The 25,278-nt window shown below is 39.3% G+C and overlaps 1 non-coding gene across 1 annotated transcript; it reads left to right on the forward strand.

The window, feature by feature from the left end:
• Window positions 1-22,768: 22,768 nt before the first annotated feature.
• Window positions 22,769-22,875, forward strand: LOC131241819 (small nucleolar RNA R71). Its single transcript, XR_009169388.1, has one exon. It is a non-coding gene; the product is annotated as a small nucleolar RNA R71 (small nucleolar RNA).
• The last annotated feature ends 2,403 nt before the right edge of the window (window positions 22,876-25,278 follow it).

Raw genomic sequence — 25,278 nt, forward strand, 5'->3', positions numbered from 1 at the left:
TCAAGGAAGCAATAGCAATAGTGACCATCTAGCCTTTTCAAAATTTGATCGATAAAGGGTAAAGGAAAGTTGTCCTTCCTATAGTCAATGCACATTCTCCAACCAGTAGTGATCCTAGTTGGCACGAGTTCATTCTTGGCATTGGCTATGATTGTGATTCCGGACTTCTTATGAACCACCTGAGTTGGACTTACCCATTGATTATCGAATATAGGGTATATGATATCCACATCCAATAGTTTAAGAACCTCGGCCTTAGTCACTTCCTTCATATTTGGATTTAATCTATGTTGTGGTTGTCATGAGGTCTTCGCATTATCCTTTAAATGAATGCAGAGAGTATAAATCAAATGGTCAATTCCCTTGAGGTCCGCAATCTACTATCCAGGGCTCCTTTTTGCTCAATGAAAGTAGAGATGAGCATACTCCCCTGTTCTTGCTCAAGGTGGGAAGAAATCACCACCGGGTATGCCTCACCTTGACCTAAATAGACATATTTCAAATCAGAGGACAAAGGTTTTAGGTTAAACTTCGGTGCCTTGAGGTTAGACGGTAGAGGCACTACATCAGTTTAGGGTAATTCTTTGAATTGTGGCCTCCACCGGTTAACTTCAAGTACCAGCACAACATTCAGCATGGTCCCCATCTCCCTAATCATATCATCATTAAAATCATGGGAGTGAGCCAGACACATCTCTAGAGGGTCAGAGGATAAGGTCAAAAGTGTTCTATCTTCCACGAAAGAGTCAATCATTTTAATGTCGTAAAAATCATCATTATCCTTTAACTGTTTGCCTATGTTGAAAAAGATGTTCAACTCTAATATCATATTCTCGAAAGACATACTCATGACTCGATTCCTGCAATTAATTATTACGTTTGAAGTGGCGAGGAATGGGCGACCAAGAATCACAGGAATTAGAGTGCTCATGTTACTGATGGGTTGTGTATCCAGAATAATAAAATCTACTAGATAGTAAAATCTATCAACCTAGACCAAGACATCCTTAAGTACACCTCTCCGTACACGAACTAAGCGATCAGCAAGTTGTAATGTGGTTAGGGTAGGTTTTAATTCACCCAAACCTAACTGTTTGTAGACCGAGTAAGAAATCATATTTATGCTCGCTCTTAAGTTAAGAAGTGCATGCTCAATTCGGTAATTCCCGATTACATAAGGTATGGTTAGGCTACTGGGATCTTTGTATTTTTGTGGCACATCTTGCTTTAGGATGGCACTCACTTTTTCAGTTAAAAATATTTTCTTTTGAATATTTTGCCTTTTTTTGTCATACACAAGTCTTTCAGAAATTTGGCATATGAAGGTTTTTGTTTGTTTAACCACATCTAGTTAAGGAATATTGACCTTCACTTGTTTCAACACCTCTAGAATGTCCTAAGAGTTAGAGAGAGATTTTGGTGCAACTAATTGTTAGGGGAATGGGGCAATCGGCTTGCCTTGAAGTTCCAGTTATAATTCTTGTGGAGCAATGCTAAGTCTATCATTGTTGTCCTCTTCTCGGTCCTTAGGCTTTTCAGCCCTAACCAGAATGGTTTTGTTAATGGTCTTCCCACACCTAAGAGTGGTAATAGATTTAGCTTGCTCCATTTGGTTTGAAGTGCTCGGGTCGCTAACTTCATATTGTGGTTTTGGATTGGGAAGAGGTTGAGCTGGAAGTGTTACGCCCCAGACTCGAAAACTGGACTCACAATATTCCCGATCGCCAAATCCGGTGTCGATAGCCTCCATAGTACCCCATTCTCAGCTCCTAACACCCATACACCAGGTTCCGATCATGGGATCCTACAAGGAGGATTTCTATAACATAAGTTTATTTCATAATCAGCATAACCAAGATCATAACCCATAGATAATAATCACAGGAGCATCATCGTAAAATCCACTAAGAATAAAAACTTTTTACAAGGCATATAAGAAATATACAATGGCTAATAATTAGAACTCTAAAAGAAAGCTCCATTGTATGCTCCTGCTCCTGCACTGCTACTGCCTAGCGTCACCTACACACATCAATCATGCATAAGCTTATAGAAAGCTTAGAGGGCGGTTTAAGTATGTGTAAGATAGGTACCATGAATGTAATATCGGAGCAAGCAGAATGCGTGGCAAGATCATGAATACCAACAGCTGTAACAAGGTTATGCAAATGCAAGGCAAGAATACCATCTGCCAACCAAAGGCTATGCAACTCAATGCAAAATATGATCAGCCATCCCAAGGCTAAGCAATGCGGGCCTATATAGCTAAGTGTCATATGCAATGTGCAATGAAATCATGCCAATCCTCATATCAAGTCCACATATCAGTACAGTTCCTCTCTGGTAAATCATCAGGGTCAAGTACACTCCAAATAAACTGTCACCTCTCTAACTACGCAGCCCAGCGAGCATAAGAGACCTCACTACCTGCCTATGGATAGCCAATCACCAACAAGGCTCGATGGTGGTGAACCCATTTATAGTTGGTCAAACTCAGCCTAGCTTAAATGCCCCCTCACTCGGGCGGATAAGGCCACACCCCTTTCCAACCGACCACGATACAGTGGGAGACGCGGCCTAATGGTAAAGGCATTGATTCTCATATTTTCACTCGGTCTCGATATTAGAGCATCTCTTGGTATCATAAAGGTTCTAGGACTTTCACTTAAGGACATCTTGTGTGCCCACAATGCTCAAACTAATATTTCTGGTGTCCAAATCCGGCCATCCACAATATACCTATGGAGGATACGACCCTGATGAAGGTAAGGTGAATATCAACTATGCTATGCAATACTAAATGCATGAATTACACAAATCAACCATGCATCAGTCCTGCACATACAGCGTGCTCAAGAGGGGTAACTCCATCACTCAGAGAGTCCCATAACAGCCTGCCCAATGGCATAAACCATGACCAATCACATCTCAACCAAGCACACATATGATGCATATGGGAATGGGTCATGAATATAACTAAGTATGCCATGCGATGATGTTGTACTCTCCTCATAATAAGATCGGGTCTAGGTACTTAGACAATTTTACATGGAATAGAAAGAGCACAACTACTAGTAGGGGCCCAATAATTTGGGGTAGCCCACAAAGACTAAGAAAACAATACTATGAGCCTAAAATGATAAGAATGGGCCTAACAAAGGGTCTACGGTGGACATTCAACCACCAGTAGATGAGAATAAGCCTAACAAATGGGCTTGGAGGGGTCCACAATGGGGACATTAACCACCATTGTCGCCTAAAAGGCAGTATAAAAAAGATTCTACCTAAAGCAAGGCCCAAGGCCTAAGTACTACCTTAGAAATAAAATGGGCAACAATACATATATATCATATCACATAATGGACCCTAAGAAAATGACCCAAAGCCCCCACACAACATCATCTGCCCAAAAAGGCAAGCTATGGCCCAAGAAAAATGGTCACCGAATTCATACATTACGTTGGACCTAGTGGGCAGCCCATAAGCCCAAGCACATAGGCAAAAACATATCCAACTTGGGTCAAATGGGCCCTTCAATATCAGCCCAAATCTAGGTAATATAGGTGGGCAATCAAGGACTCAATCACATATACAATTCAGCCCACAAAGTCTAGCATAATATGAAGAAATCCATGCACAAGGACTGGGCCAAGGCTAGACATCCCAGCCCATCTGGGCCTGTTGGACATCTCAAAATTTTGGACTATACATTTGGGCCCAAACAAACAACTAAAAGGTGGGTCTTACTAAGCACTAATTAAGCCCAAAAATCTCAAAAATAAACTCATAGTGTGTGTACACAATACTCTCCATTTGGTGGGCCTCACCTCCTTACAATGTTCAGAAACATGTACAATTTATTCCTTAAGACATTGCTGGACTTTTAGCCCAACCAACTCCTGAGCTTTCTGAGGTCCAACAGATAGTAATCTTGGGGAAAAACTAAATTTTTATAGTGGCCCTTAGTCATCATAGTGGACCTAAATCAGATAGAGAGTGGGGATACAACACATAAAATTATGTGGGCCTGCTGCTGGATTGCAAGTCTAGCAGCTGCCCCAAAAGTCTGGACATCCCAAGTGGGCCTGGGCGTCCCTAGAGGCTTGGACGACTGGCCATAATTACATCAAGGTGGGCTCCACAGGTGGATGTCCCACCAGAGGACGGTCCACACTTCAGTGGGCCACACCAGGGAGGACAGCTGGAAGAAACACATACATCAAGGTGGGCCACAAGGGGGGAGGACGGTTAGCCCATGGCTGGACGTCAGCCAAGTTGGATGTCCAACAATGGTGTTGCCGTTCTTGCCCCAAGAACCCCCAAAATTGGTGATTTAGGTGGCCCACGTACACCTGAGATAGGTCCCCACAAAGTGGGCCACAAGATAGATGAGGAGTAAGGCCACAATCACATTTAAACATATTTTACAAAAATGGACAGCAAGGTCCAGAAATAAAATTACTACAGGAAAATGTTGTTGTCTCGAACTTGTGCACCTCATTAGAGTGGGCGCAGGTCTACCATAAATTGGGAAAATATGTGGCCAACATCCCTTTACAAGTATACAAAAGAGTGGGGTCTACAAAAATGGCCCATCATCTCAGAATCAAGTTGATATTTATGTTTCTTCAACATGCAGAGTGGCTGGACGGTCCAGAAATTTAGACCGTCCTCCCCTCTTGGCCCACTCTTTTGGGTGATCAATCATGGACGAATGGAGGTGGACTTCAACATACATCAAGGTGGGGTCCACACCTCCAGGAATTAGCTATCAATGGGGGTAAAACATACCTATAATAAGTTCAATCTTCCATGCCAAGATCAATGAAAAATAACCCAGAAAATAGTCCAGAAATTTTCTGAACAGCAAGATATAACTCGTCACATTAGTCCATAACTGCTGAATAAAGGGAAATACTCCACAAAAATGGTGATATGTTCCACCTTAGTGAGCCCCACAAACATCCAGTGTGAGACCCGTATCCTAGCGCGTACCGTTACGTAGGCTTCCACAGTCCCCCCGGTCGAATTTCAGAGACCCGCGATCTATTATCGGCGTTTGCACGCGATCCTAAGTCGTGTCCCGTATATCAGAGTAGACTCGACTCAAAACTTGTATCCTTGCGATTGCGCCATCGCCGCGGTTCCGACGCCACATCTTGTGCACTGAAGCGATACCCGAGCCAGAAGATGTGGGTCCACGTTCAATTCGAGGAAAACGTCGCGCGTTGTAAATCCCAAGAGAATATCCCATCAATCACATCAATCAAGTACACATCACTCCCATCACTAACACCCATCCCCAAATACAACCACCCATCTCTAAAGTCAACTCTCTCCCTTACACAAGTACTCCCATCACTCACCTTTTCACCCATCACCACTTACATCACCTCTCTCTCTCTCATCTCTCTCTCATTTTCAAAACTCCATCTCCCAAGAAAATCTAATGTCCATGGCTTCCATGGAGAAGCTAGGGTGGCCCACCTTCCTACCTCCCATCTCCACCATCCAAAGTCCATCTCGACTGTTAAATCACACCCCTTGGAACTCTAGGTCGCATTGGCAGAAGAAGGAAGAGAAGATCAAAGGTGGGTGATCCACCACTGATTTTGATTTCTAAGAGCCCACTTATTGTGGGACCCACTTGATGTATGCATTGTATTAGGGAGGGCCCAATAGTGGCGAGGTCCCTCCCCTTCTCATTTTTTGTCTCTCTCTCTCTCTCTTATGGATGACGATGTGTGTGTGACCCACCATGAAGTATGTATTTTACCCATGCAGTCCACCTTCATGGGACCCACCTGATGGATGTGTTGGACGGAAGGAAAAACACAAATAATAGCTTGATCTAAGCCATGGTGGTCCACCCTCATGGCACCATGTGATGAATGTGCCTTATCCACACCATCCAACCATCAGGTGTGGGACCCACCCACATGTGTGACACGTGGGGCAGGTGGGACTCACCTTAATGCGTGTACCTTATACAGCCTGTTGGTTGTTTTATCCAAGTTGTCCAGTTATCTGGACACTGGATACAGCCTCCTTGTTAAAATAATAATAATAATACTAAATATATATATATATAATAAAGTATATATGTTATAGATATATATTATATAATATTATAATATATATGTCACGTGAGAGGATGGGGTGGCCCACCACGTGGACCCACCATGATTTATGTATTTCATCCACCGTCCATTCCAGGACGGTGGGACCTACCCTGATGTATTTATTCTGTCCACGCCGTTCATCGTATAGACGTGGGACCTGCCATTTTGTAAGCGTTTCATTCATGCCATCCGATCCACGTGCATGGACCCCACACCATTGTGGGATGCATCCACACTGCACATCCAGTTTTCCAAATCATTTTAGGGCCGGGACCAAATGACTAGCGTGTAGGTCTGCTAGCCGCTGGCCACTTGGACGTTGTTGTCCTAGGTCAGGGCCCACATATTGGAGTTTTAAATGGGGTGGTCCACTCACGTGGACGCCACCATGATGCATGTGTTTCTTCAAAGCCACCCATCTGATGTGTATATGCCATCTGCACCGTCCCACAGGCCAGCAGTATAGGGCCTGCCTGTCTGTCCACCGGCAGCAGGCCTGTAAGTGCTATGGTTATTTGCTCCTTTAATTGTCAAATTTTTGTAGTACCAAAACCTCAATCTATGTCTTGTGTAGTACGTTGTTATATAAATGTTCAAGGCACTGCATCACAATGCTTCAAGACAAGAGCAATGATCTACTTAAAGTAATGCAAGGTCAAGTACATTGTTCAGAGTTTTAAAACTACATCGAAAGACGAGATCATGTTCAAGACTCAAGGTGAAGTACAACTCAAGAACTATAGATTCAAGCTTCTAAAAATCTCTAGTTCAAGCTTCATCATGTGTCAAGAACTCAAGCTTCATGAACTTTAAAGATCATCCAACATCTGAAGAAAAAGAAGGTTCAATGTTCATACTTCATGTTTAAAGGTATGAATGACCTTAGATTGACCTTAGAGTAGGTCATTATGTATACATAATTCAAATTGAATCATTTTATAAGTGTTTGGTCTGTTTTTAGACTAGTCCTGAACTCTGTTCGACTAGTCCTAAAACTGGCTCGACCAGTCCAAGAAATTTCAGGACCAGTCCTAAGTTGCTGAGAATTTTCAGAATTTTTTACTTGAGATACGACCAGTCCTAGAGTCTGCTGACTAGTCATGTGAACAGTGTCGACTCGTTCAAGACCAGTCCAGCAGCTACGACTCAAACTCCAGCAAAGAATTTTGGTGTCTCACGACCAATTGTGGGCAAGTCACGACCAGTCGTGGAGGACTCATGACCAGTCGTGAAGTGCCTACGACCAGTCGTGGAATGATTTTAATCGATCGCGCTTAAAATTTTAAAATGTTGTTGGTCCTACGACCAGTTGTAGTGTCTATAGGACCAGTCGAAGATGCGATTTCTACAACTATAAATAGAGCACGATTTTCAGAGTTGTATATCTAATTCTAGTAAAATCAAGGCATCACTCTGAGAGATAAGTTTGTAATCTTCTTAAGCTAGATTGTGCATATTTAATATTCTCTTTTTATTAACTTTTTATATTTGATTTTATTTCTGCATTCCAATCTGATTTGAAAGAGGAATTGTGATATTCCACTTCTTGGAATCAAAATCAAATACAGCTAGCCCAACTTGATTTAATTTAAAATCAATTAGAACCTAGAACCATTTCAAAGTGAGTATTGGACATTGAACTTTTATTTTCGAACTTCTACTCCGACTTGGTTCTTTCGGGCTGCAATAAAAAGGAGAAATCTGGGTATTTTACATTTGTGTAAATCTTCTGTTTTTGGTTTCTTTTGAGATTGAGACAGAAAAATCTCATTGTTTTGGTTATCTAAGGAGAGTCAGAAAACCTAGAGAGTATGGTTTTTTGAATTGTGTAAGCCCACTTGAAAAACACAATTGTGAGGGTTTTAGGTGAACCTGAGAAAAACCTATTTTCATAGTGAACACTAATATCCCCTGTGTGAGGATATTAGGAGTGGAGTAGCAAGCTTGTGGCTGTTGTTTAATAGTTGGTGTACACATAGGTGAACCACTATAACTCTTTGTGTTTAGTGGATGCGTGATTTATTTTCTATATCTTTAATAATTCAAGTTTGTGGGATGTATGTGTGAATGTGATTGTTGTAATATTTATATTTCAAGCATTGTGGGGAATGTTGTAATAGTTTAGACTTTTATTTCTTGCTATTTCCTTTCATTCCTCTTCAATTTGAGATATTGATACTTAAACCATTCTAGTAAGGTTGTCCTGCCATAAACCCTAGGTTTTTATAGTGCAAGGTTGTCCTTAGAACGACATTTGTATCAACCTCTCAAGACTAGAATTTTGAGGTAGCTTTACATTTTCATATTGTAATTTGTTTAAAGTATCTTTCCTTTATTCATTTAAATTCCACTGTTAAAGTTTTAATTTGGCATAGTCCTATTCACACCCCTCCTCTAGGACTCATAGCTAGGCCTTTTCAAGTGGTATTAAAGCCTAATAGCTCACCTTAATTGTTATATTTTTTGGATTTATTTCCTGAGCTAATCGATCTAAGCTATTTATAAGATGTCAAATTTTGATAGCCTTTCAGTCACTAGGCCTCCTCTATTTGATGGGTCTAATTATGCATATTGGAAAGCCAGGATGAGAATTTTCTTAAAATCCATGGATGAGAGCATGTGGCAAGCCACGGTGACGGAATAGACCCCTCCTACAACTGAAGTAACTGGTATCGATGGATCAAAATCAATGAGAGTAACACCTTATATTTCTTAGACCACACCTCAGAAAAGTGAGAGTAGTGCCAATGCAAAAGCACTAAATGCAATCACTTGCGCACTATCATCGGATGAGTTCAAAAGAATTATATCCTATGATACTGCAAAATAAGTTTGGGATATTTTAGAAATGACACATGAGGGTACATCAATTGTCAAGAAATCTAAAGTCCAAATCCTCACAACCAAATTTGAGGAAATACATATGGAAGAAAATGAAATGTTCATGGACATTTATACAAGATTAAATGACATTGTGAAGTCTATGTGGGGTCTTGGCAATGAAATCCCAGAAAGTATAGTGTGTGCAAAGGTACTATGCTCACTTCCTGAACGGTTTAATTCTAAGGTAACTGTGATCCAGGAACTTCGTGATACGGATAATATGAGGGTAGAAGAATTAGTTGGGTCTTTATAAACTTATGAGTTAAATTTTAACGCTCCTAAAGGCAAATCTATTACCCTTAAATCTTCTAAAAATGTTTCTCAATTCTGATTTAGAAAACTCAGAAGATGATATGGCCCTTCTAGTGAAAAAGTTTTACAAAATTTTCAAAAGTAAAAAAGAGGGTTGATTTTCAAAAAGCTAATGATAAGAAAACATCTAAACCTAAAAATTGGATATCATTAAAAGATAGTCAATGTTACAACTGGCAAGAATATGGGCATTTGGCAAACAAGTGTCCTAAAAAGGACAAACCCAAAAAGAAGAGTATGTTAGCTAATTGGGATGAATCTTTCGCTTTTGAAGCTTCTTCTGAATCAGAAGATTTTGAAACCGAGTCGGGCAATGAAGTCAAAGCCCTTATGACTCTAGCCAAGTTCACTTTTTCAGATAACGATGATTTAACTAGTGAAGAAAATCTGAATAGTGATCATGAAAATGAAGAAGATCTTTAAGATGCCTATAATGCCCTTTACAAGGAAAGTTGTAAAATTGCTATTAAATTAAAACTTCAAAAAGAAAAGTTTTCAAAGCTTAAAGAAAATTTTGATTCTCTTATTTTAAAAAAATTTCATATTTTAGATTGTTTTGAAAAATGCAAATGCGATTTAGAATTCAAAACCTCCCAAATTGAAATTTTGAAATCTGAAAATGAAAAACTTAAACTTGAAGTCTCTTTACTTTTGAGTTTAAAGGATACATTGAGGTATGCCCAAGGTGATCCAAAGTTAGAAAAACTTTTGTCTGAATGAAGAAAATGTGGCGACCAATCTGGTTTGGGCTACGATAGAGATATTCCTCCTAAACAAAAGAATACTCCTAAGTTTGTAAAAGAGAGTCCTCAAACTCAAAAGAGAAAGTTCTAATCAAAAGTTTTCTAAAAATACCAAAACATTTCAATCTTTTAAACCTAAAAGTAACCATATCAACTATAAAAATCAGAACCGAAACCCTTTAGTTGAAAAAATAATTGATTTGCTTAAGGAGCTCTTAAAATCTAACTCATTAGGTCAATCTTACAACAACTACAAACATAAGAAGACCAACTATACTCCTAAACCCAAAACAGTTATAAAATGGGTTCCTAAGGTTACTTGCTTGGTTGCCCACACGGCTTTCAAAGCTACAAGTCACTCAAAGTGATACTTAGACAATGGATGCTCAAGGCATATGACTGATGATAAAGGTCTATTCACCGATCTTAAAGACATAGCTAATGGTTCAGTCACATCTGGTGATGGTAATAACTGCAGGATTATTAACCAAGGTATGGTTCAACTCTTTAACCTTCCCTTATTTGAGAATGTGTTATATGTTGAAGGGTTAAAACACAATCTATTAAGCATATCTCAAATATGCGATAAAAATCGTAGCATAAAATTTACTAATCAAGGTTGTGAAATTTTAAACCAAAAGGGTTCTGTAATATTAACTGGTCGTAGAACTTCTGAAAACTGCTATATTGTTAGTGATTCTAGCTTATCTAATCAATCGTGTTACATTGTCTATACTGATGAGACTGAGTTATGGCAAAAATGTCTTGGACATGTACACTACCGCAATTTGTATAGATTGAGCAAAAGAGAACTAATAAGAGGTCTACCTAAATTACAGAAAGTAGACAAAATATGTGGCGAATGCCAGATTGGGAAGCAAATTAGGAGTACTCACAAAAAGGTGAACTCAAATGCCACATCAAAACTGCTCAAGCTTCTCCACATGGATCTTATAGGACCAATCAGAACGAAGAGTCGAGGTGGTAAAAAATATATTTTGGTAATCGTGGATGACTATACCAGATTCACCTGGGTAGCCTTCTTAAGGGATAAATCAGAAACCCTTGATGAAGTAAAAAAAGTTCTCAAACGAATCCAAACGGAAAAAGGTTCTCAAGTCTGTAAGATCCGCAGTGATCATAGATCAGAATTCAAGAATAGCAGTTTTAAGAAATTCTGTTGCGATCAGGGAATATCACATGAATTCTCTACACTGAAAACACTACAACAAAATGAAATTGTTGAAAGAAAAAATAGAGTGCTTCAAGAAATGATAAATATAATGTTGAATAGTATGAAGCTCCCTAAAACTCTTTGGGTTGAAGCCATAAATACTGCATACTATATAATCAACCGGGTTTATACAAGTAAAATAAATAATAAAATAGCTTATGAAATGTGGTTCGATAAGAAGCTTACTTTCAAATACTTTTGAGTTTTTGGCAGCAAGTGCTATATTTTACGTGACTGTGAAAATCTGGACAAGTTTGACACTAAAAGTGATGAAGGGATCTTTTTAGGATATTCTTTAAATAGTCGAGCATATTGAGTACTGAATAAGAGGACTGGTGTTATTCAAGAGTCCATTAATGTGGTCATTGATGATCATTTGAATACACCTGCCACAAGTTCAAATAATGATGAAGTTCTTTTAATTGACAAACCAGATAATTTATCAAGTCAAAATAACTCTGAACTGAGGACTGTTAAAGATCATCCAACCACTCAAATTCTTGAAAACCCTCTCACTGGTGTGCGCACTCGTAGATAACTAGAAGATATATATAATTACATGTGCTTTACACCCAGATAGAACCGGCAAACGTAAAGAAGCTCTTACTGACGAAAACTGGATAGTTGCGATGCAAGAAGAGCTTAATCAATTTGTGATGAATAATGTTTGGTATCTTATTCCTAGACCTAAAGATAAACATATTATCAGAACTAAGTGAATTTTCAAAAATAAGTCTAATGAACTTGGTAATATAATTCGAAATAAGGCTAGACTAGTTGTACAAGGGTACACTCAAATTGAAGGCATCGATTATGATCAAACATTTGCCCCAGTGGCACGTCTTGAATCAATCAGACTATTTATATCCATTGCTTGCTTTAGAAAATTCAAAATTTATCAAATGGATGTAAAGAGTACATTCTTAAATGATGATCTACATGAAAAAGTTTTTGTTAAACAACCAACGGGTTTTGAAGACCCTAAGAATGTTGATCATGTCTATCACCTAAAAAAGGCTCTCTACGGTTTGAAACAAGCTCCCAGGACATGGTATGAAAAATTGACTAAGTTTCTACTAACTCATAATTTTCTAATGGGAAGTGTTGATAAGACTCTTTTTGTTAAGAAACACAATGATCATATCTTAATAATGCAGATCTATGTTGATGATATTATTTATGGATCTACCTGTACTAACATAACTGTTGAGTTTGCAGATTTAATGAAATCTAAGTTCGAAATGAGCATGGTTGGGGAATTGAATTATTTCTTAAGGTTGCAAGTAAAACAACAACCTGATGGTATTTTTATTTCTCAAACTAAATATGCTCTGAACTTAATTAAAAAGTTCAGATTTGAGAATAGAAAAAAATTTGATACTCCTATGAGTACAACTTTAAGACTCTCAAAAGACTTTACAGGTAAAATTGTGGATCCTAAATTATATCGTAAAATGATTGGCAGTTTAGTTTATTTAACTGCAGTAGACCTGATATTGCTTTTAGTGTTGGTATTTGTACTAGATATCAATCTAACCCTAAACAGTCTCATCTAACTGCTATTAAGTGGATTATGCGATATGTCGCAAGTTCAGCTAATTCAGGTCTCTGATATCCATATGATACTAGTGTTCAGTTAGCAGGGTACACTGATGCTGATTGGGCTGGAAATATCGATGATAGAAAATCAACCAGTGGTGGTTATTTCTATATCAGAAATTGTTTAGTTTCTTGGTTTAGCAAGAAGCAAAGTTCTGTATCGCTCTCAACTACTAAGGCTGAATACATCGCAGCTAGAAATGCATGTACTCAGCTTGTATGGATGAATAGAATGTTAAGCGATTACGAAATTGTATGGGATTTGATGGTTTTATATTATGATAATTCCAGTGCAATAAATATATCTAAAAATCAAGTACATTGACATTAGATATCACTACATTCGTGAATTAGTGGAAGAAAAGACAATCTCTTTGGATTACATTCCAACCGAGACTCAACTTGCTGACATTTTCACTAAACCACTAAACAAAAATAGGTTTAATAAATTGAAATTTGATCTTGGTATGTGCAATTTAAACTAATTATTCATGCATTTCTGTATTCTAGTTATATATTTATTTAATTATAATTTTAAACTTTAGAATTATGTGAAGAATGCATGTTTTTGTCTTTGCACAACCAGTCGAGGACGTACTCGACCAGTCGCGTCACAACCGGTCGAGGACATCTCACGACTAGTCATGTAACATGTTAGACATTTTAATTTAGGAAAAAACCCTTTCTTCCTCATTTCCTTTCTTCTCCAATGGGCCGTAGCACGACTAGTCATACCCAACTTCTTGATTCTTCAAGGTCAGTGCATTATTTCAATTTTTATTGTAGATTTATACTCTAATCACTTCATTTTCTTCCTTAGAGTGCTTGATTTCAAGTTTCTTTAAAGATTTTGGGGTTTTCTTCACCCAAATCTATTTTTGAGAAAACCCATTCCACATCTACCCACAAGTGGATGTGGGCGGCGGTGGAGCTGAAGCAGGGAATGTAGAAGAAGGTGACGATCTTCCTCCTGATGATATCAATAAGGATGACATTTTTTATGAAATTGAATCAGACTCTATAAGTGATCCTGAGTATGAGCCATCTAATTTTAATGCTCGTCTTCGTGCACTTAAGGAGAAGGTAGAGAACATGAATGTTGCCCATGATTTACAATTTAAATATATGCGCAAGTATCTTAGGCGCTTAAACAAGGGCCTTCATCAACTTGATCCTACCATACCTTCTCCTTCTTTAAGATCTAATTAGGTGTTTTTATCCTATGGTCTATAATAACTCTTATACAACTTTGCTTTCTTTCAATTTGTGAGGGTTACTTTGGTTGACTTTGGTATATGCTGGTTCATGATATGTGAACTTTGAATTTGCTTATATATCTTTCATATCTTGCCTAATTAACTCCTTTATTTCTCTCTTGTTAAGTCTTCCTCTTCCATTTCTTCATTACTTCCTTTGTCATATTATGAAAAAAAGGGGGAGAATATTTCAAGTTTTGGATTGATTGCTTATGAATATGGAATGGATATGGATTGTGGGGTAGTAGCATAAATTTTTTATGGATTTATGTGTGCAATTCAGGTGGAGTAAGTAAGGAGGAGTTTTGCCTACTTCATAATGATGTGTGCTAGTTGATGATAACTGGTGCATTATGCTCCCTTGTATATATATGGTGCATGATTCTTTATTGAGCATGTAATGCTTCGCTTATTTTTTATGGAGTGTGTTTTGTCACAAATTTGACAAAGGGGGAGATTGTAAGTGCCATGGTTATTTGCTCCTTTGATTGTCAAATTTTGTAGTGCCAAAACCTCAATCTGTGTCTTGTGTAGCACGTTGTTATATAAATGTTCAAGGCACTACATCACAATGCTTCAAGACTAGAACAATGATCTACTGCAAGTAATGCAAGGTCAAGTACATTGTTCAGAGTTTTAAAACTACATCGAAAGACGAGATCATGTTCAAGACTCAAGGTGAAGTACAACTCAAGAACTACAGATTCAAGCTTCCAAAAATCTCAAGTTCAAGCTTCATCATGTGTCAAGAACTCAAGCTTCATGAACTTCAAAGATCATCCAACATCCGAAGAAAAAGAAGGTTCAATGTTCATACTTCATGTTTAAAGGTATGAATGACCTTAGATTGACCTTAGGGTAGGTCATTTTGTATACATAATTCAAATTAAATCCTTTTATAAGTGTTTGGTCTATTTGTAGACTAGTCCTGGACTCTGTTCGACTAGTCGTAGAACTGGCTCGACTCGTCTAAGAAATTCCAAGACTAGTCCTAAGTTGTTGCAAATTTTTAGAATTTTTTAGTTGAGCTACGACCAGTCCTGGAGTCTGCTCGACCGGTTGTGTGAACAGTGTCGACTCATTCAAGACTAGTCTAGCAGCTACGACTCAATCTCCAGCAAAGAATTTTGGTGTCTCATGACCAGTCGTGGGCAAGTCACGACCAGTCGTGGAGGACTCACGACCGATTGTGAAGTGCCTACGACCAGTCGTGGAACGGTTTTATCTGATCACACTCAAAATTTTAAAATGTTGTTAGTCCTACGACTAGTCGTAATGTCCACAGGACCAGTCGAAGATGCGATTTCTGCAACTATAAATAGAGCACGATTTTTAGAGTTGTATATCTAATTCAAGTAAAATCAAGGCATCACTTTGAGAGAGAAGTTTGTAATCTTCTTAAGTTAGATTATGCATATTTAATATTTTCTTTTTACTAGCTTTTTATATTTGATTTTTTTTTTTTTTGCATTCCAATCTGATTTGAAAGGGGAATTATGATATTCCACTTCTTGGAATCAAAATCAAATAGAGCTAGCCCAACTTGATTTAATTTAAAATCAATTAGAACCTAGAACCATTTCAAAGTGAGTATTGGACATTGAACTTTTATATTCGAACTTCTACTCCAACTTGGTTCTTCCGGGCTGCAACAAAAGAAGAAATCCAAGTATTTTACATTTGTGTAAATCTTCTGTTTTTGGTTTCTTTTGAGATTGAGCCAGAAAAATCTCATTGTTTTGGTTATCTGAGGAGAGCCAGAAAACTCAGAGAGTGTGTTTTTTTGAATTGTGTAAGCCCACTTGACAAACACAATTGTGAGGGTTTTAGGTGAACTGAGAAAAACCTATTTTCATAGTGAATGCTAATATCCTCTGTGTGAGTATATTAGGAGTGGAGTAGCAAGTTGTGTGGCTGTTGTTTAAAAGTTGGTGTACTCACAACTGAACCACTATAACTCTTTGTGTTTTGTGGATGTGTGATTTATTTTCTATATCTTTAATAATTCAAGTTTGTGGGATGTATGTGTGAATGTGAATGTTGTAATATTTACATTTCAAGCATTATGGGGAATGTTGTAATAGTTTAGACTTTCATTTCTTGCTATTTACTTTCACTCCTCTTCAGTTTAAGATATTGATACTTAAACCGTTCTAGTAAGGTTGTCTTGCCATAAACCCTTGGTTTTTATGGTGCAAGGTTATCCTTAGAACAACATTTGTATTAACCTCTCAAGACTAGAATTTTGAGGTTGCTTTATATTCCATATTATGATTTTTTTTAAGTGCTATATTTCGTTTATTCATTTAAATTCCGCTATTAAAGTTTTAATTTGGCATAGACCTATTTACCCCCCCCCCCCCCCCCCTCTCCCCCTCTAGGACTCATAGCTAGGCCTTTTCAAGGCCCACCACTGATGTATGTTGCATCCACGACCATCCATTTATGCATGCTGCTGGAATGTCATCCTATAGCTGCAGGGCCACCTAACGTGTGCTTGATCCACCACCATTCAGTGGAAGGTCTGTGGAATCCACCATGATTTATGTATTTTATCTGGGCCGTCCAAATCGTATGGGACCCACCCTGATGATATATTGCAAATCTGCTCCGTCCATGATAGATGGGACCCACCTTGATGTATTTAATTCATACGCATCGTCCAGATTGTGCTAGACAGTGCTGTCCAATGGTTGAATGGTGTAGATTTACCTGTCCAATGTTTGGACGGTGCAGATTTACATGGACAATGTTTGGACAATGCTGGACAATGTTTGGACAGTGCTGATCATCATTAGAGTGTTATGTGCCCCATAAAATGATAGTGTACTATGATACACATGTTACACTTACAACTATTGAAATGATTTTTTGTATGGTCCAACCCCACTTGAGGCCCATTTGTGTGGCCCATTCATGAGGCCCATCATGATGTATATTTGAGGCCCATGTGCAGGGCCTACCTATGATGTATATAGTCCCATGTGTAGGGCCCACCTATTGTGTATTTGAAACCCATGGGTTGTGGCCCATTGTGATGTATTCGAAGCCCATGGGCAAGGCCTGATATGATGTGTTTATGGCTCATATGATGAGGCCCATTGAGATGTATTTCTGGCCCATGTGATGCGGCCCATAGTGATGTGTATTAGGCCCATGTATTATAGCCCATTTGATGTATACAAGGCCCGTTGGTGCAGCCCATTGATACAGCCCACTTGATGTATATGAGGCCCATTGGTGTGGCCCATTGATACGACCCATGGTGATTGTATGAGGCCATGGGCCCACTATACGTTTGGCTTTATGTGGATCACTCCTTGGGAGTAATGTTGGTTAAATGTCTACATTGATGGGCAATGATGGTTTAATGTCCACATTGTGACCTTCCCTTAGGCCTTGTTCGGCTGATTATCGAGGTCAATTCCAATTATCGAGGCTGATTCTGATTGGGGAGGCCGATTCCACTTATCGAAGCCAATTCCGATTGTCGAGGTCGATTATTGAGGACGATCCCAATTGTCGAGGCTGATTCCAATTATCGAGGCCAATTCTGATTATCGAGGACAATTCTGATTACCGAAGCCGATTCCAATTATCGAGGCCAATTTCGATTATCGAGGCCGATTATTGAGGTCGATTCCAATTATTAAAGCTGATTTTGATTCTGATTGTCGAGGTCGATTTCGATTCCGATTGTCGAGGCCGATTCTGATTGTCGATACCGATTCTGATTATCGAAGTTGATTCCGATTGTTGAGACCGATTGTATAGACCAATTGTCGAGGTGGATTATCGATGCCGAATCCAATTGTCGAGGTCGATTCTGATTATCGAGGCTGATTCCGATTATTGAGGTCGAATTCAATTGTCGAAGCCAATTCCAATTCCGATTGTCGAGGCTGATTTCAATTTTGATTGTCGAGGCCAATTACTGAGGCTGATTCCTATTCTGATTGTCGAGGCCGATTGCTAAGGCCGATTCCGATTCTGATTATCAAGGCCGATTCCTATTGTCAAATACTGATTCCGATTATCGAGGCTGATTCGATTGTTGAGGCTGATTGTATAGACCGATTGTCGAGGTCGAATCCGATTGTCGAGGCCAATTCCAATTCCGATTGTCGAGGCTGATTCCGATTATCAAGGTCGATTCTGATTGCCAAGGCCGATTATCGTGGTTGATTTCGATTATCGAGGCTGAATCCGATTGTCGAGGCCGATTATTGACGCCGATTTCGATTCCGATTGCTGAGGCTGATTCCAATTCCGATTGTCAAGGCCAATTATCAAGGCCGATTTTTATTGTCGATACCGATTCCAATTATCAAGGTTGATTTTGATTATTGAGGCTAATTGTATAGACTGATTGTCGAAGTCGATTATCGAGGTCGAATCTGATTGTCGAGGCCGATTCCAATTTTGATTGTCAAGGTCGATTGTTGAGGCCGATTTCGATTCCGATTGTTGAGGCCAATTGCTGAGGCCGATTCTGATTCCGATTGTCGAGGTCGATTATTGAAGCCGATTCCGATTGTCAAGGCCAATTGTTGAGGCCGATTTTGAATCCGATTGTCAAGGTCGGATATCGAGGCCGATTGATGAAGCCCAATGTGATGTATATGTAGCCTGTATTTGAGGCCCATTGTGATGTACTTTTGGCCCGTGTTCGAGGCCCAATGTGATGTATATACGGCCCATATTTGAGGCCCGTTGTGATGTGTATTCAGCCCATGTTTAAGGCCCAATGTGATGTATATGAGCCTATGTGTGAGACCTATTGTGATGCATTTGAGGGCCAGGCGATGGAGCCCATTGTGATGTATGTTAGGCCCATGTGAAAGGCCCATCGTGATGTGTTAAGCTCTTGAGTGAGGCCCATGTTGTTGTATATTTAGCTCTTGTGTGAAGCCGTGGGCCCACTATATGTTAGGCTCTATGTGGCCCATTCCTTAGAGACAATGTTGGTTAAATGTCCACATTGTCGATGCTGGTTATTGATACCACTTATGAGTATGTGATAGCATAGCATCATGATACATGCCCATACACATCATCTGCATATTTATTATGAGATGTGGTTGACCATTGCATATGTCATTGGGCAGGTTGTTATGAGACTCCCTAATAGGCGAAGATTGTCTCACATGAGCGCACGACATGGGCAAGATTGATGCATGACTGGATTGTATGACTCATGCATCTTGTATTTTGTGTTGTGATTACCATATGCCCTAACGATATCAGGGTCGTAGCCTCCACAGGCATGTCATGGATGGCTAGATGGGACACCGAAAATGTTTGGTTCGAGCATCTGAGTACTTTGGATATCCGTGGGTGAAAGTCCTTAAACCTCTGTGGCCAGGAGATGCCTCAACGTCTAGACCGAGTGGATACATGAGTGTTCGAGTGCCGAATACCAGTGGGCCATGTCTCCCACTGTGTCGTGGTCGATTGGGAGGGGGTGTGGCCTTATCCACCCGAGTGAGGGAGCTATAAGCTAGGCTGAGTATGACCAGCTCCCAAATGGGTTCGTTATCAATGAGCCGGGTAGGCATTGATATACTACTGGCAGGTAGGTGTGAGGTCTTTTTCATTCGCTGGGCTGCGTGGCCAGCCGGGGTGGTAACCAGCTTGGAGTGTACTAGACTTTGGTGATGATCTCAGAGATGTACAGTACTGATATATGGACTTATTGAGTAGGAGTTACATATTTATTCATTCATTCAGTATCCACTCGGGCTGGTGGTGCGCAACTATTTGTTACATGTACCTTCGCAATGGCCAGGATTTGGGTTGAGGCACGTGACTAACCTGGGATCAGGAGTTTACCACATTGAGTCTGACTATCCAAATTAAGTATGGGACTGGTTTGGATAGAAGTCCCTTGTTATGGACCCCATAGCATACGATACTACATACTATCATCTCGACTTCACACTCCAGCATGGTCATTCCATTCTCACCGCATATTGCATTACATCCGCAGCATATGGCATTTTGGATTACTGTGTTTCTACATTTATATGGTTTAGGTACGGTTGACGTTATTTGTGAACTCATCAGGAATTGTCTATTACATTGCATCATCGACATCTGATATTTAACTCTTTATGGCTCCTCATTTGTATAGTTGATCTATATTGCGTACTCTGATATTGTTTAATTCTTGGACTTGTCAGTATTTCTGCTTACTCTGACATCGTATGATTCATGACCTTACCAGTATTTAGGATATTACATGATTATGGCATTGCATTGAATACTTGGCACTTACCTTGTGCACACACTTACACCACCCTCTAAGCTTTTTATAAGCTTATGCATGATAGATGCGTGCAAGTGATGTTAAGTTGTAGCAGCGTGGAGCTTAGAGCATGTAGCTGACTTCTGGAGCTTTGATTTTGACATATGTATTTTCATTTCAACATTGTATTCAAATGTTTATATTAGTGGATATGTGATAATGATGTTGCATTTGTCATTTGGGCAAACTTGTGGTTATGCTTCTTATGAGACAAATTGATGTTGAAAATCCTCCTTGTAGGATCACAGGATCGGAACCTGGCATATGGGCGCTGAGAGCTGAGAATGGGGTACTATGGAGGCTGTTGGTGCTGAATTCGACGATCAGGATTCCTGTGAATCTGATTTCCAGGTTTGGGGCATGACATCTAGACCAAATTCCCAACCCAAAACTTCATGCATGCAATAATAAGGCAGTAAGTGGGATGCCATTGTCCAGAAAATGGACAGCAAGGGGCATCTTATCTTGCTTGAATGGTCTGGATGTTCTAAGGCCTCAAAGTGGGCCACACACATCATAAATCAAAATCAGAGGAATGGGAAATAAAATCCGACCATAGGAGAGGAGCTGTGCCACTATTGAGGGCCTCTCCATCATCACAACCATACACATCATCCATTATATCAATTACAAGCTAGATCTTGCACACGCATGCATCTAAAAATTGAATCTAAGGTGGGAATACCATCCCCACCAAGGATCTAGGGTCTAGATGGCGCCATACACTATACATCAAAGAGAAATTGCCATGATGGGGTCCATGGAGAATGGCCCCATCAATGGATCATGCATGCAAAGGGTGGGCCATTGGCCACACCCATGGAGGCATGGGGGACCTCTACCATCATTTGATGGGCCCCACAAGTTCCTTTGAATGGGAATAAAAAGATCTAAAGATAAAATCAAAAAAACCTATACTAAATGAGCACCCACCTCAATGGATCTCCAAGATTCTCCTATCTTCAAGCTCCTTAAGCTCAAAGGGTTATAGATCTATGGTTAAGATTGAGTTTTAGGGGTTAGATTTAAGGGGAAATGGGAGGAAAGATGGCCAGAATTTGTTGGAATGGTGGACGTTTTTCTCTCTTGCAAATGGAGAGGAAGAAAGGAAAAATGAAGAGAAAAGAGAGAGATGGAGAGATAAGGCAAGGTAATGATGCTAATGTAGGCTCATGATGAGCTTTGAGAAGCAAAACTATGATTGCTCATGGGAGAGAGATGTGCCATGATTAGTTTTGGAGAAAGGGTCCATGCTTGCTAAGGGGCTAGTGGTCTAGGCTAGCTATAGGTTGGCTAGGTAATTATGAAAATGATGATGTCATGAATGCATAGGGTGGCGTGCACATATGCTAGGTGGGTCCAAAACACGATTAAGGGTCCAAATAAAGCGCAGCCTGCAACTTTTGATGTACACATCGGATTTACACACGAGATGCAGCATTGGAACCGTGGCGTCGACACGGTTACAAAGGTATAGGTTTCGGGTCAATCCGGGTTGGGTTTAAAGGATGAGATTTAAGGATGATCGTAAATGCTACTTACAAGTCGTGGGTCATTGGAATTCGACCGGTAGGACTGCGGGACCTATCAGAATAAAACGGATACTTGATTAAAGGTCTGACAAGAATGCTTCCTTATTCCCAATTGTATTCCTTGTGTCAAGCCCTTGTATGGCTTTTGTAAGGTCTTAAAAAGCTTGTAGCATCCCCTGATTAAAAAGCTCTTGCTTTTGAAAATGTTTTAAAATCGGATCCTCTTGAGGTTTCTCTTAATTTGGAATTTGGTTGAAGAAACCTTGAGGAGTACACGTTTATCCATTCCTCTAGCTAAAAATTGGATGATTTCTCCAACTAAGATTGTATGTATTGGAAATAGGTCCATTAAAAGGTTTTTGATAATTGTTTACAGCATTAGATTGCTCACTCAACACCTCTTGTTGTCAGACAATTTTCAGTTATGTGAATGTTACAAGCATAAATACCGTAAACAGTTTCATTATCGTTATCCTTCTTTTATTCCATGGCCTTGACTTTTCTCATGAGATTAGATACTTTAACATTAATATCACCTTCCTCTTTCAGAAGGTATAATTCGCCCCTTTCCTTTGATTGAGTGGGCCTAGAAGTGGTGCTTGATTTTGGGTAAGTGTCCCATGATTGTACGTTTGTGTGTTTTCAACAAGTCTGTCCAAATAATCCCACACATCATTGACATTTTTATTGATGAATTACCCATTGCACATTGTCTTGGCCAATTAGCGCATGGAGCATATCAGTCCATCATAGAAAAAGTGTATAATACACCACGTTTCAAAACTGTGTTGTGGGCATGAACTAACAAGATCCTTGAACCATTCCCAACATTGGAAGAATATTTCATCCTCCTTTTGGGTGAAGTTCATGATTGACTTTCTAAGGGTGTTTGTCTTATGATGTGGAAAAAATTTCTTTATGAACTCCCTTATCATGTCATTCGATGTGCCCATAGATCGAGGATGTAGTGAATGCAACCACGTCTTAGCTTTCTCTTTCAAAGAAAAGGGAAAGAGTTTCAGTCTGACCGTATCCTCAGACATGTGAGGAAAATATAAAGTGGCTATAATCTCGTCAAACTCTTTCAAGTGCATCTGGGCTTTCATATTCAAGTCCATAAAATTTTGGAAGGAGTTGGATCACCCCTGGCTTAATATCCATATGTCTCATATGTTCTAGAAAAACCATGCATGAGGGTGTGCTCACCCCTGCCAGTTGTAAATAATCTCACAAAGTATGAGGCGGGGGTGCTTGATGCACCTCATTCTCATCTTGGACTTCCTCAGCCCTAGGTTGAAGTTGTTGATTTACCGGTTAATTTATAGCCATCACTTCAATTAACTCTGAGGATCTCGAGTAGTGTCCAATCCTGTGATGGATAGATAACCCCTCAACCAATCCTCCTTTACTTAAAAGACGTCGAGAGTTATCATGGACCCACTTGGGCATGAAACACTCTCAGCCCTTAATTTCAAAATCTAACCTAAACCTAAAAACACAAAGGAAATAGAAATCTTAAAAATAGAAAGAGAGAGAATTAGAAAGAACTTACCAAATTAGAAGTTCCTAAATTAAGATCCTGCAAAATAAAACAAAACAAGTCAGTTTCTAAAATAGAAATTCCAAAATTAGAAAGTTTCTAAAAATTAAAAAAATTAAAAAGATGGGTTAGTTTCTAAAACTAGAAAGAAAAGTTTCTAAAAAGAAAATTAAACAACCTAATTTCTAAAAACTGATTAGGAAAGTTCTAACCTAGAAATAGAAAACTAAGTTAATTTCTAAAATAATTTAGAAAAAACCCTAACCTAAAAATAGAAAGTAGAAAAACCCTATTCTTAAACTAAGTTCAAAACTATTTAATCTCAAAAAAACGCAACCGTTAGTCCCCGGCAACGGTGCCAAAAACTAGTCCGCAACCCCAAGTGTAGGGTCACGATGTAGCAATAATCTTGGTGAGACTGAGGTCAAATCCGCAAGGACTAATCACGTGTGTTTTCTGAAAGTGACTAGAATTAGAACTAGAAGAAGATAAAACCTAATCTATAATATGTGAGAGACTAATTGTAAACAAATTAATGAAAACTTGTGAACTTCAAAAGTGGGAAACTAGGATTTTCAAGGATCCACTTGTAGAGATCAGGGAGATCTATGCTTGATTTACAAACATAACTGGAATCAGAGTCCCATCTTCATCTAATTGGAAGATATCTCATTAAAAATCAAGTCTAAACTTCCTTTGATCTAGTTCCCAATTGATGAAAGATATTAGAACTAGAAGTGATTCCATCACAAAACCATGCCCATGAGACAAAGTAAACAACATAATTTACTAATCCACAACCAATCTAAGAGAATTGTGAGAGTTAGGGAGAATTCCATCATCCAACCATGCCTAGGGGACGATGGTGAACAACGAGATTTTCTAAAACCACAATCTCAATAATGAAAAGAACATACTCAAAGCTATCGCAGATCCATTGTAATTTAAGTTACAACAGACCATTAAAAACTGAAAGTATTTCTTATAATTAAACTAAAATCGAAGAGAGTTCAACAACATGAATCAAAGCAATAGAAAACAACCCATGATGCTACAGGCTTCACCTCTTAGCCCTAACTAAGAGGTTTAGCCAATCATAGATATGATTGAACTAGACTCTCTTAAGAAAATAATGACAATAACAACTAGGAAAGGGGAGAAATAAACTCTTGATAGTGACAGCTGGCTAGTCCTTTCTTTCCCTCTCTTTCTCTCCTCTTGCTCACTTTTTTTCCTTTTTGCTCAACGTTAGGTGACACCTTATTTATAGGATGGGATATTCTTTCCAAATTATTCCAGTAGGCCCTCTTGCAGAAATCATTTTACGCTACCCTGTTCTTGCCCAACGAAAAACGCATAGACAATTGCATTTGATCCACGTTTGAATGAAGAGATTGCCCGATCTAGTAATTTCGACCACATAGAAGTGGTCGAAATTTGCTTGGCTAGCATTTGAACAGTCCGAATCATGGCCCCGATCTAGACCTTGATCATCCAACAGCCCGCGGTGGCTCGAGCTACGTCCGCAATTCCCGTTCGCACTTCTTTGCGAAATTTCTTGCATTGTGACAATTGGTGGGCCCATAATCGGTGCTGGTGGGGAAATCCATTCTGTCCATTGGATTCGCATCAGATTTTCGGTTCGAGATGGATGGTTTTGGCTTTCCGTTGATGCGGCCACCTAGTTAATTGTGCGGCGATGATTCCATGTTCAGCGAGTTGACGGCTGCTTTCTAGCATGTCCCAGACC

This window comes from Magnolia sinica, chromosome 3 (assembly GCF_029962835.1).
Source record: "Magnolia sinica isolate HGM2019 chromosome 3, MsV1, whole genome shotgun sequence".
In the NCBI taxonomy this organism is placed as follows: domain Eukaryota; kingdom Viridiplantae; phylum Streptophyta; class Magnoliopsida; order Magnoliales; family Magnoliaceae; genus Magnolia; species Magnolia sinica.